Raw genomic sequence first — 12,763 nt, 5'->3', positions numbered from 1 at the left:
GGGCACCTGTTTAAAAGCTACATATCTGGACTGGTAAGACAAATATGGCTGAGAAACAAATATGGTATTTAGCCAAATCCATAATTTTTTTAATATTTTGGAATATTTTGGAAATATTAATAAAATTAAGAAGCTATTATGATGGATGTATTAAAAGAAATGTGTCTTTATTTTTGTGAATTATGATTGATATGAACTCATACCTGAAAGCTAAAGAACTAAAATGGAATTCCCTTATTTATGTCAATATTGGTGGAAGGCATAGAATTAGCTCTACCATATTAAGTAGATGTCATATAGGAGCCATTAGTTGTCAAAGTTGTCCTAAAATAACAAACTGTAGTAGTTGTGGTAGGCAGATAGACCGCCAAAGGTGATTATACATTGATTCCCAGAACCTGTGAGTATATTATGTTATATGCAAGAGGGATTGAAGCTGAGGCTGCTAATCAGCTGATGGTAAAATACGAGAATACCCTGGGTTACCTTGATGGACCCAAAGTCTTCACAATTGGTCCTTGTAAGTAGAAGTAGGCAGAAGACTCAGGGTCACAAAGGTGTGATGTGAGAAAGTCTTGACTGACCATTGGTGCATTTGAAGTTGAAAGAAGAAGAAACCAGACAAGGAATACAGATGTACAGATGGACTTCAGAAGCCGAAAAAGCAAGAAAGGGGACTGTCACTTGGAAACCCCAAAAACACTACAGCTCTGCCAACACCTTGATTGCAGCCTAATGAGACCCGTTTCAGATTTGTGACCCCAGAAACTCTAAGATAATAAACTTGTGTGTGTGTGTGTGTGTGTGTGTGTGTGTTTGACAGGCAGAGTGGACAGTGAGAGAGAGACAGAGAGAAAGGTCTTCCTTTACCATTGGCCTCCAATGGCCGCTGCGGCCGGCGCGCTGCTGCTGGCACACTGTGCTGATCCAAAGCCAGGAGCCAGGTGCTTCCTCCTGGTCTCCCATGTGGGTGCAGGGCCCAAGCACTTGGGCCATTCTTCACTGCACTCCCGGGCCACAGCAGAGAGCTGGACAGGATGAGGAGCAACCGGGACAGAATCCAGCACCCCGACCGGGACTAGAACCCGGTGTGCTGGCGCGCAGGTGGAGGATTATCCTAGTGAGCTGCGACGCCGGCCCCTGTGTTGTTTTAAGCAACTGTATCTGTGGTCATTTGCTCCAGAAGTAATCAACAACTACCTCAACTGTAACTGGTTATAGATAAGGCAATGCGCACAGAGCCATAGGAGCAGTATTTGAAAATTTGAAATTAGAGTACAATAAATAAAAGTCTTTTTTTCTTGTCCTAAAAGTTGGTAGGTTCAGTGCCCTAAATTATACCATCCTAAGATATATTATCTCTAAATGTACCACATTGCAAGCAGAATTACTAAATCTACTAAGTTATTAATTCAAAGAAAAATAATTATTGACCACCTGTCATGTGCCAGACCTGGTTCACGCTGTGTATACACCTGTGAATAGGAGACAAGGCTCTCATTGTCAAGGACAAAACAGTCTACAGAAAGGAAGGCAGAAAATAAACAAGGAAATAAATAAGACAATTCCAGATGGTTCTAACTGATGAAATAGCATAAACAGGATGCGGTAAGAATAGATTGATGCTATTGTAGATTGAGTGGTCAGTGAACGACTCTGTAAGGTAGGAGTATCCTGAGAGGTAGACGACATGAAGGCATGGCATTTGAAGGTCCTTGGGCAGAGAGTTACAGACTGAGGTACTGCATTGCAACAAGCTACCAAAATCATTTCTGCAGTCAGTAAATCATTACCACAAAATCTGACCAAAGAGAACACAAAATGAAAAATTGTAATTCTACCATAATTATAAATAATAAATAAGTATCTTAGAATATTTAATAAATCTCAGGGGATATCAAAAGAATAATGTATCAAAAATAAGTAGGGACTTAAAAATACAAAAAGGTTGACACAGATTAATGTGTATCTTAGTTCATTCTATTAGTGTATTTAATACATAAAATCATACAGCTTTCTTATCATTTGGAAAGCATTCATAAAATGTAATATATATATAATAATTAGCTTTTAAAAATACTTAGAATAGGAATGGGTTACTGATTAACTTATTTTGTCTGTAGCTATAGCTGCAGGTATATAGAAATGTAGCTGTAGGTATATAAAGTACATTAATATGTACTTATGAGTCCTGCTTACCCATGGTTTTTATTGCCTCTATTTCAGTATCTTGTGGTCAATCATGGTCTGAAAATATCAAATGAAAAATTCCAGAAATAATCAACTTACAAGTTTTAAACCATTGTAAGTTTAAACCATTCTGAGAACTACAGTGACATCTCATGCTGTCCCACTCCATCTCACCTAGAAGGGGAGTCATCCCTTTGTCCAGTCTATGCATGCTGCAGATGGTATCCAGCCCTTAGCCACGTTGTGGCCATCTTAGTTATCAGATCTGCTGTCATGGTAATGCAGTGCTTGTGTTCAAGGGGCGCTTAGATTAAATAATAATGGCCCCAAAGCCAAAGGGTAGTGATACTGTCAATTGGGATATGCAACAAGAATCCATAAAGTGCTTCCTTTAAGTGAAAAGATAGTTGCCCTTGACTTAGAAAATAAATCATATGCAGAGTTTGTTAAATCTATGGTAAGAACCGATTGTGAAATCAAATCCTGCAAAGGCCTGAGTCAGCCGGGCCGCTGTCCATGCTGAGAAGATGCCCTGCAGATGGATCTCAGCAACAGGGCCTTCACCGAACCTCAGCCGTGACCAGGGAGACATCAGCCATGGGTAAGGGAATGCCCACAAGCCTTCAGGAGGAGTGAGCTTCCCAGTCCATCAAAAACCAAGTCTGTTAGCTATTGTCAGGTGTCCTATTTTCAATGAGAAACTTTTTGATTTCCAATGAGATTGATGAACACATATAAATTTGTACTGCTTAGACGTGATTTAATGAGAGTACTTGCTCTCTAAGAAAAGTATAAAAAGTGTAACAAACTCAGGTGTGAAAACAATCAGCTCAGGCAACTGAAGGGTTGGTTCCAGGTTCAAATCCTCAGTTTGACTAGTTGAATAAACTTCAAATTTGATTTTTCAGCTAATCTCTAATTTTTCTGTTAACAAATCTGTGAAAAACATAAGAAAAAAACTGCAGTAGTTTCACAGTTCCATTGAAGTTATGACCAGAGTATGATAAGTGCATAGTTAGGAGTGAAAAGGCATTACATGTGAGCATGCATATACATAAAGGAAAATTGTAGTATGCATGGATTTCAGTTGCAGAGCACAATGGATTATAGTAAGCTTCCAAAATCATTTCTGCAAAGTTTCAGGAATCTACTCGGCATCTTGGCAACAAACATACCCACTATGGATAAGGGGAGGTTACTGTCTATCAAAACAGCTTATCAGAACCATACATACTGTAAATGCAAGAATCACATCCATTTAACTAGAGAGAACCTTGAGGGTGACACCACTATCCCCATTATCACTGTCATTGTTTGAAGTCGCTGCTCTACCAATTAGCAAGAAATTAATTAAGAGGAACACATGCAGACACTAGTATTATTTGCAGATTAAATAATGATCTAACTGTAAAACTGAAAACATTAAATAAAAATATTGAAAACAGTTAAGAGAATCTCATAAAGTGGCTAGTAATAAAAGTCATATAAAAATTAATGGCAATTATGAACAGGGACAACTCAGGGAGTAATATGGGTAGAAATCTCATTTAGAGAAACAAGTCAAGGTAACATCCTCAATCCAAAAAAAAGGGGGGGGGGCAGAAATTGAGAAATAAGAAGAAGTTACACGAGGAGAACTTGATTCTATTGAATAATGTACTATAATCTTTGAATACATGAAAACAAAGGCATCGCTACCAACTGGAGGACAGTAGTGTGCAAAAATAAATTCTGTCACTCTAAAATTCAGTAAAGTGTGGTTTAAATTACCATCAGTTGTGCGTGGGTCGGCAGGGGGTTGTTCTTAGTTTAGCAAATGGGAACTGAGATTTATCTACAAAATAAATCTACAGCCAAGAAACTTCTGATGACAGCAAGTAATAAGAAGAGGGACATTTTAATAATAAAATAAATTAGGAATCCACAATAATTGAAATAGTTTTATGGTGGAGGAAAATGCTCAATGACACAGAAATAGTCCAATATTCAAGTAGAAATATAGCATTTGATAGAGAAAGCATTTGAAGCCAGTGGGAATTTGGTCATTGGCTAGATATTTGGCAAAAAATAAAATTTAAGTGTCACTTCACTCTTTTTTTTTTAATTTATTTAATGAATATAAGTTTCCAAAGTACGAATAATGGATTACAATGGCTTCCCCCCAATACCGTCCCTCCCACCCACAACCCTCCCCTTTCCCACTCCCTCTCCCCTTCCATTCACATCAAGATTCATTTTCGATTATCTTAATATACAGAAGATCAGCTTAGTATACATTAAGTAAGGATTTCAACAGTTTGCTCCCACACAGAAACATAAAGTGAAAAATAATAGATGATTTTTTTTAAATGATGATGAAATCAGATCAGACCTATTGTCATGTTTAATCCCAGTGAGAGTCAAGTTGGGAGTTGATAGTTTTTTTCTTTTCTTTTTCTTTTTTTTTTTTTTTTTTACAGAGGATCAGTTTAGTATGCATTAAGTAAAGATTTCAACAGTTTGCACCCCCATAGAAACACAAAGTGAAATATACTGTTTGAGTACTCGTTATAGCATTAAATTTCAATGCACAGCACATTAAGGACAGAGATCCTACATGAGGAGTAAGTGCACAGTGACTCCTGTTGTTGTTGACTTTACCAATTGAGTGTCACTTCACTCTTTATAATAATGATTTTAATGTTAAAAAAGGCAAATATATAACTGAAAATGTATAGATACTAAATTAAAGATATTTATTTATAGTTGTTAGATTACATAGCAGAATATGGTTTCAAAATTATAAAAATTCTAATAAAATTATCTGTATAAATATTTGAATTTCTATTTAACCTATCATTAAATGTACAATCCATATGGTCAAAATACAGATTCCAATATGTGGAAATATATTAGAAACATGCACAAAAGATAAAAGGATATTTTATTGTAATAAGCAATTACCTCAAGTCAAAGAAGAAAGATATAAATGGCTAATTCAAGGGTAAAGGCATTACCTACAAATGTCAGCTCCACTTATTGGACAATCTCTCATTTCTTCACTGATTTGAAATAGCCTGTCTATCATATTCCACAGTTTCATAGATGTGCAGGTTTGCATCTGGGGTCTTTATTCTACTGGACAACTGTTGTCTTTCTGATTTAATACACACTGATGCAGCTTTATTAGCTTCTTAATATATCCTATCATATGTTAAGTTCCCATTTTCTCTTCTTCAAAAACAGTCTAGCTAGTTTTGATTGTTCCTTATAAGTTCAATTTTTTAACTTTTTAAATAAAGCTGTTTGTGTACATTTAAGCTGAATGACATGCATGGATAAATATAAGTAGCAAAATGGTTACTATAGTGAAACAAATTAACATACCCATCATCTCACGTAGTTATTCATCTTGTGGTAAGAGCAACTAAAATCTCATTTAGCCGAATACAATGCACTGTTACTAACTATAGTCCTCATGTTATACATTAGGTCTCTAGATTCAGCCACTCTGTATCCTTTGACCTACAACTCACCATTCCCTTCTACCCATATCTTGCCCTTGGTAACCACTATTTCTTCTGTTACATGAGGGCACTTAAAAACTTTTGTGGAAAAAAAGGTATTAAAAGATGCGTATTTTTCCATGAACCTTTTGTAGTGCCTCATATTTATTCTTGAGAGTATTAATAGTCTCTAGTACAAATGTTAATATTATTTTCTCTTTAATTTGTTTTCTAAAGACTTTGTTGGTGATACATAGAAATTCAACTGAACTTTCAATTTTATATCTAATTCTCTTCAGGGGAAATCTTTCTGTAATTTCTTCATGAAAACAATCATATCAAATTTGCATAATGATATTTTACTTCTCTCTACTCATCATCCCTGCAATTGCTTTTTATTGAATACTATTTTTTGAATTTCCTGGTGGCAACTCTTCTTGTGTATTTGGGATAAACCCACTTATTAATGGTGAATTACATTTTATGCATATTTACATTCAATGTGCAATTTTGTTAAGATTTGGGGCACCTGTATATTATTAGGTGAAATGACCTTGAACTTTCTCCTTATTTATAATCTCTTTTTCCTATGTGTGTTGAGAGTTGTACTAGCTTTCCTGAGTGAGTTGAAAAAGTCTTCCTCACTGGGAACTTGAAGGAAAATAAACACCAATATATGTATGTTTATTTTTAGAATTGCACACAAAATCTATTGACATGGTTACCTTGCAGAAGAAGGATAATGATTCTGGGGACAGACCATGATGATGAGGTAGACCGAGGCCTCTATTTGTTTATTCTGGCTACTTGGTTTATTCACAACATTCATATATTACATGTTATGTTACTGAAAAAAAATGTTGAAGAATAAAGTGGACTATTCACCACAAACCTAAAGTAAACTCATTGCATTGACTCCTCTGTAACAATGTAAGAGGCAGCCTCCAGTGTGTACATACAGAGCCCACATGTAGCCCCTGGCACTGACTTTGCAGTTCAGAAGTTTACTATACCACTTCCAGGCTCAGCTCTCTATAGGAATGTGATGTGTTGCTACCACACATCCATATGTCCTAGTAACTAACCCTAGTTTATAACTATGGGAACCCCACACTCCACTCTCAAACCTCATGGGTGTGTGTCACCCATTCAGGTCCTAGGCCAACCAGCAACCACATTAGGTTGACTGATGACCTTAACCTACTCATTCACTGTAAGTGTTGATGCTTGCTGGAGATAACAATCCAAGAAGCCCTAGGGTATTCCATGAACAAAAGAATGTGAGGCCTGGACTGCTCCATGCACTGCTAGCATAGCCTTTTAGCCTGAGTGCTTGTTCATCCACAGTCCTGTTTGCAGGAGGGCCACTAGGTCATTCTGAGCAGCCCATGGGACCCTCATAGGGTTGGGGCTGGCAGCCAGGTATTCTTCCTTTGGGTGACTATTGCCTGTCACCCCTGCTCATGTTTGTTCCTCTGTGGGAACTCATGGCTGCCAGGGATGCTGGGATCATTGCCCTTCCCAAGGTGGCTGGAAGTAACACCTTGCCAGGTCCCACATCTCATTCCAGATACCCTGCCTTGGTCCCCACATCCAGATGCTCTGGTCTGTTCCTTCCTTCCTCCTACCCCCCTGTTGGTTAATTCCACTCCATGGCACTGGATGAGATCCACAGTGCCATTTTCTCTACTCCAACTTTCAATGCAGAAAATACTGATATGTAATTTTAACAAAAGTTTACCTTAGTCTCAGTCACTAAAACAGCTCTAGGAAATATTTCTCTATTTGTGTATTTCCATTATATATTATAGCTTTCTCCTGTAATATAGTATGTGGCTATAAAGTAGAGGGTATAAATGTGGTCCAATTTATTTTTATACAATAAATATAGATTTAATGTTTTATAATAAATTGCTGCTAGTGTAAAAATTTACCTCTTATAATAGCATACTTTATTATTTCTAAAGTTGCCAAGGTGATCTTTTTTATTTTATATAGTTGATAACTTTATTTTGCAATTGACAGGAATAATTTCAAACTAGGGTATGCCTTCATCACAAAGCAAATAAATAGTATTTTCATGTGAGTGAAGAGAAAAAATAGGTTCAGATAAAAGTAGCATAATATAAAGGATCATGTTTCAATTTTATAGTCTTTCTGTCTGTGATACAACATTTGACTTGTAACCTTCCTTTTACATTCACCATCTGCATACTGCTAGGATACAGGAAGTGTGAGAGGAGTCCAGGTCGTCTGGCTGTATAATAATATTAAGTATGAGCATAACATCTAAATAGAGTGAGCCTGGACTGGAGCAGTGCACTAGAAGTCATATAATTTCTGTCTTCAAGTCACCACTCATTTGTTATGTCCTTCAGCAAATCATTTAACCTTTCTATGCCTCAGACTTTTCAATGAAATAGAAAAATATCTACTCCCATCACAGGCACTTGCAAAAAAAATGAAAATTAAAACTGCACAGCGTTTTTACGTGATAGTGCTTTAGAAAAGAAATAATTCCTGGATATTAACTTGCAAACAAGCCAGGTCTCCCTCTGCTGCCATCTTTACATGTGCCCACTCCTTGTTAACCTCAGAGGAGGGAGACAGACGCATAACTCTAGCTAGTTATAGACAGATGCATAACTCAAGGAGTCCAGACTACCATAATAATAACAACATCTATCAAGCACTTACTAGGTGTCAGGCACTGCTGTAAGTGCTTTACATATATTACCTCTATTAATCCTCATGCTAACTACATGAGGCAGGCACTCTTGTCAGTCCACTGAGGTTAAAGAGATTGTCCAAGGTTATATGACCAACATAAGGTGAAGACACATTGTACTCTGGTGGTCGCATCCCACAATCCCCTGGGAGGCACAGACTCCTCCACCCTATGACAACGCCTCCTAGGATCAGAGAGGTTAGTATCTGGATGGGCTCTGTTTGCCTGAAAAAAAAAAAAAAAGTCCAAGAACTCTCGTGAAAACTCTTCCTACTGGAAGTGATGAAGAGGAACAGAACACAGAACTGAATTAATGCTGTCAACGTTGAAATAAATGGATATTTTTCAAAAGTCTGATGCCTGTAACTTGGAATGTTGTCTGGACAGGCCAGCCACTCTATTATTCCACTGATAGCTATTGATTATCCACTATGTTCTAGGTCCCATTGTTGGTACTGAAAAATCACCAGTGGACATAAAAAGATAGAGACTATACCTCTGAAATAATTCCTTCTGAACTCCGCTATGTGGAAAAGAGATAGAGAGTATAAAGAGAGAATACACAAATAATAAACAAATAAATCACTAGTATCATTCAGATAAAAAAAAATGTGACATGGTGAAGTTGCTGCTTAGAGTTCCTACTCCACATCAAAGTTTCTGGTTCTAGTCCTGGCCACTCTGCTTCTGATCCAACTTCCCGCTTATGTGCACCCTGGGAGACAGCAGGTGATGGTCCAAGAACTTGAGTTCTGACCTGGATGAAGTTCCTGGCTTCTGGCTTTCACTTGAGTCAACCCTGGTTTTGGTAGGCTTTTGGGGAGTGATCTCTCTCTATTCCCTCCCTCCCTCCCTTCATCCTTCCCTCCCTTTCAAATAAAATGTAAACAAATAAACACATTTTTTAAAAGAAAGAAAAATGCTATGACAGAGTCTGAGAAGACTTGTTCCTGAGTCCTGGGGAAAGAAGAAACTGGAGTTAAAGGAGCTGTTTCTTGGAAAGAAATTGCCACTAGGGATGGAGTAATTTTTGTGATACTGGTGTGAATGAGAAGGTCTTTTCACACTAAAGATGCTATGAAAGGGAAAATAAACACAGCAACATAAGCTAAACACTGAGTCAGCTTTTGTATTTCTATCTATAGTGGAAAACATACCTTGTTCTTTATCCCAAGACAAATGAAAAGCAAGAATGGGGAATTTAGCAAAGTGATTAACTATAATAATCAACATGAAAAAATAAACAGGGAAATAAGCTGATCTCACTGTAAAGGGAGGTACCTTTCTCTGAAGGGAGGAGAGAACTTCCACTTTGACTATGACCTTGTCTAAATAAGATTGAAGTTGGCGACCTCAAAAGGCTTCCAGAGCCTTGGCAGCTCATGGCAAGAGCCTAGGGTGATTACTGACGCCATAAACAAGAGTGTCAAATTGTTAAGTCAACAAAAGGAGTCACTGTGCACTTACTCCCCATGTAGGATCTCTGTCTTTAATGTGTTGTACAATGTGAATTAATGCTATAACTGGTACTGAAACAGTACTTTACACTTTATGTTTCTGTGTGGGTGCAAACTGTTGAAATTTTTACTTAATATATACTAAATTGATCTTCTGTATATAAAGACAATTGAAAATGAATCTTGATGTGAATGGAATGGAACGGGGAGTGGGAGATGGGAGGGTTGTGGGTGGAAGGGAAGTACGGAGGGAAAAAGCCACTGTGATCCAAAAGCTGTACTTTGGAAATTTATATTTATTAAATAAAGTTAAAAAAGAAATGAATATGGACAAGGTTTTTCTTTAAATGGGTTGGCATGAATTTTTAAAAATATAATAGTAAGAGAATAGATGTGAAAAATATAAAATGTTCTATCCAATAAGAATTCATTCAATGTTTACTGCATCGTTGTAGTTTCCTAGGCACTGGGGTGTATACATGTATTCAATGTATATGTATGGAACACCTACTATGCACACTCTGTGTTCCTAGGGGACAGGATAGATATAGTTCCAGCCCTCACAGATCTTGTATACTAACTGAGGAGGCAAAGGAAGTGGGAGAGGGAAGAGGAAGAAGGGTTGGAACGTGGGCAGGAAGGAGGTTTGGGTGAGAAGTATCTCTATGTTCCTAAATATGCACATTTGAAATACATGAAACCTGTATAACTTAGATAAAATGTAAATAATAATCACAAGGGGTTGGCGTTGGGTACAGTGGTTAAGTAGTGTCGGGACACCCCCACTCCACATCGGAGTGCCTGGGTATGAGCCTTGGCTCTGCTCTAGATTAGGGCTTCACTCTGATGCACAACCTGAGGGGCAGCAGCGATGGCTGAATTCGTTGGATCCCTATCACCCATGTGGGAGACTTGCACTGAGTTTCCATCTCCCAGCTTCAATCTGGCCCAACCCTGACTGTTGCAGTTATTTAAGGGGTGAACCAGACAGAAGATCTCTCTGTCTCTCTGACCTTCAAATCAAACAAATAAATTATAATCATGTGATGAAATATACATTTAAAACAGTTAAAATTGTTTTAATGGAGATATTATAGTACCTATCGGGAGTTAATAAAATTAGTAACTTGATCAGGGCAGGTGGAGTTTCCTTTGAAAATTTAACATTTTATCTGAATTCTGAAAATGAGTGGAAATGACAGGGCAAAGAGGAGGGGACAGTACTTTCCAAGCAATCCTCCCAACATGAGCAAAAGCATGAGATGAGAAGAAGCAAATGGTCTGAGAAAGTAAAAGGAAAAGCAACATGGTTGCTTTTAATTTTTTCAGTATATTGATAGGCAGACCCAGGGATTTCTATGGGATGAAAGATTGGTGGACTCAAACACATTTTAAATTTACAAATAACATCTAAATGCCCAAGAAAATTGCTATGCCAACTGTACTTCCTGCGTTTAAAAATACCTCCACTAGGAAATTAACTCTTCAAGGACACAGCTTATCAGCATTTTTCCTGCTGTTTTTGGTATGTCGCTGGTCTACCTAAGTCACTTCTGTGGTTACTCATTTCTCTCCATGATTCCTTCCCTCTCATCTCCTCCTTGCTGGTGCTGTTTGTCTCTTGCTTCCTGAACTCCCATCCTGCTTTTCCTTTTACTTTCTCAGACCATATGGTACAGAAACAGATGGATAGACCAATGGAACAGAATTGAAACACCAGAAATCAATCCAAACATCTACAGCCAACTTATATTTGATCAAGGATCCAAAACCAGTCCCTGGAGTAAGGACAGTCTATTCAATAAATGGTGCTGGGAAAATTGGATTTCCACATGCACAACCATGAAGCAAGACCCCTACATTTCACCTTACACAAAAATTCAATCAACATAGATTAAAGACTTAAATCTACAACCCGACACCATCAAATTATTAGAGAGCATTGGAGAAACTCTGCAAGATATAGGTACTGGCAAAGACTTCTTGGAAAATACCCCAGAAGTACAGGCAGTCAAAGCCAAAATTAACATTTGGGATTGCATCAAATTGAGAAGTTTCTGTACTGCAAAAGAAACAGTCAGGAAAGTGAAGAGGCAACCGACAGAATGGGAAAAAATATTTGCAAACTATGCAACAGATAAAGGGTTGAAAACCAGAATCTACAAAGAAATCAAGAAACTCCGCAACATCAAAACAAACAACCCACTTAAGAGATGGGCCAAGGACCTCAATAGACATTTTACAAAAAAAATCCAAATGGCCAACAGACACATGAAAAAATGTTCAAGATCACTAGCAATCAGGGAAATTCAAATCAAAACCACAATGAGGTTTCACCTCACCCCAGTTAGAATGGCTCACATTCAGAAATCTACCAACAGCAGATGCTGGCGAGGATGTGGGGAAAAAGGGACACTAACCCACTGTTGGTGGGAATGCAAACTGGTCAAGCCACTATGGAAGTGAGTCTGGAGATTCCTCAGAATCCTGAATATAGCACTACCGCTCGACCCAGCCATCCCACTCCTTGAAATTTACCCAAAGGAAATTAAATTGGCAAACAAAAATGCTGTCTGCGCATTAATGTTTATTGCAGCACAATTCACAATAGCCAAGACCTGGAACCAACCCAAATGCCCATCAACAGTAGACTGGTTAAAGAAATTATGGGACATGTACTCTATAGAATACTATACAGCAGTCAAAAACAACGAAACCCAGTCATTTGCAACAAGATGGAGGAATCTGGAAAACATTATGCTGAGTGAATTAAGCCAGTCCCAAAGGGACAAATATCATATGTTCTCCCTTATCGGTGACAACTAACTGAGCACCAAGGGGGAAACCTGTTGAAGTGAAATGGACACTATGAGAAACAGTGACTTGATCAGCTCTTGGGCTGA

The sequence above is a fragment of the Oryctolagus cuniculus genome, chromosome 10 (assembly GCF_051225735.1).
Source record: "Oryctolagus cuniculus isolate XC-2025 breed Fujian yellow rabbit chromosome 10, ASM5122573v1, whole genome shotgun sequence".
In the NCBI taxonomy this organism is placed as follows: Eukaryota; Metazoa; Chordata; class Mammalia; order Lagomorpha; family Leporidae; genus Oryctolagus; species Oryctolagus cuniculus.
Note: the sequence above shows the minus strand (reverse complement) of the source record.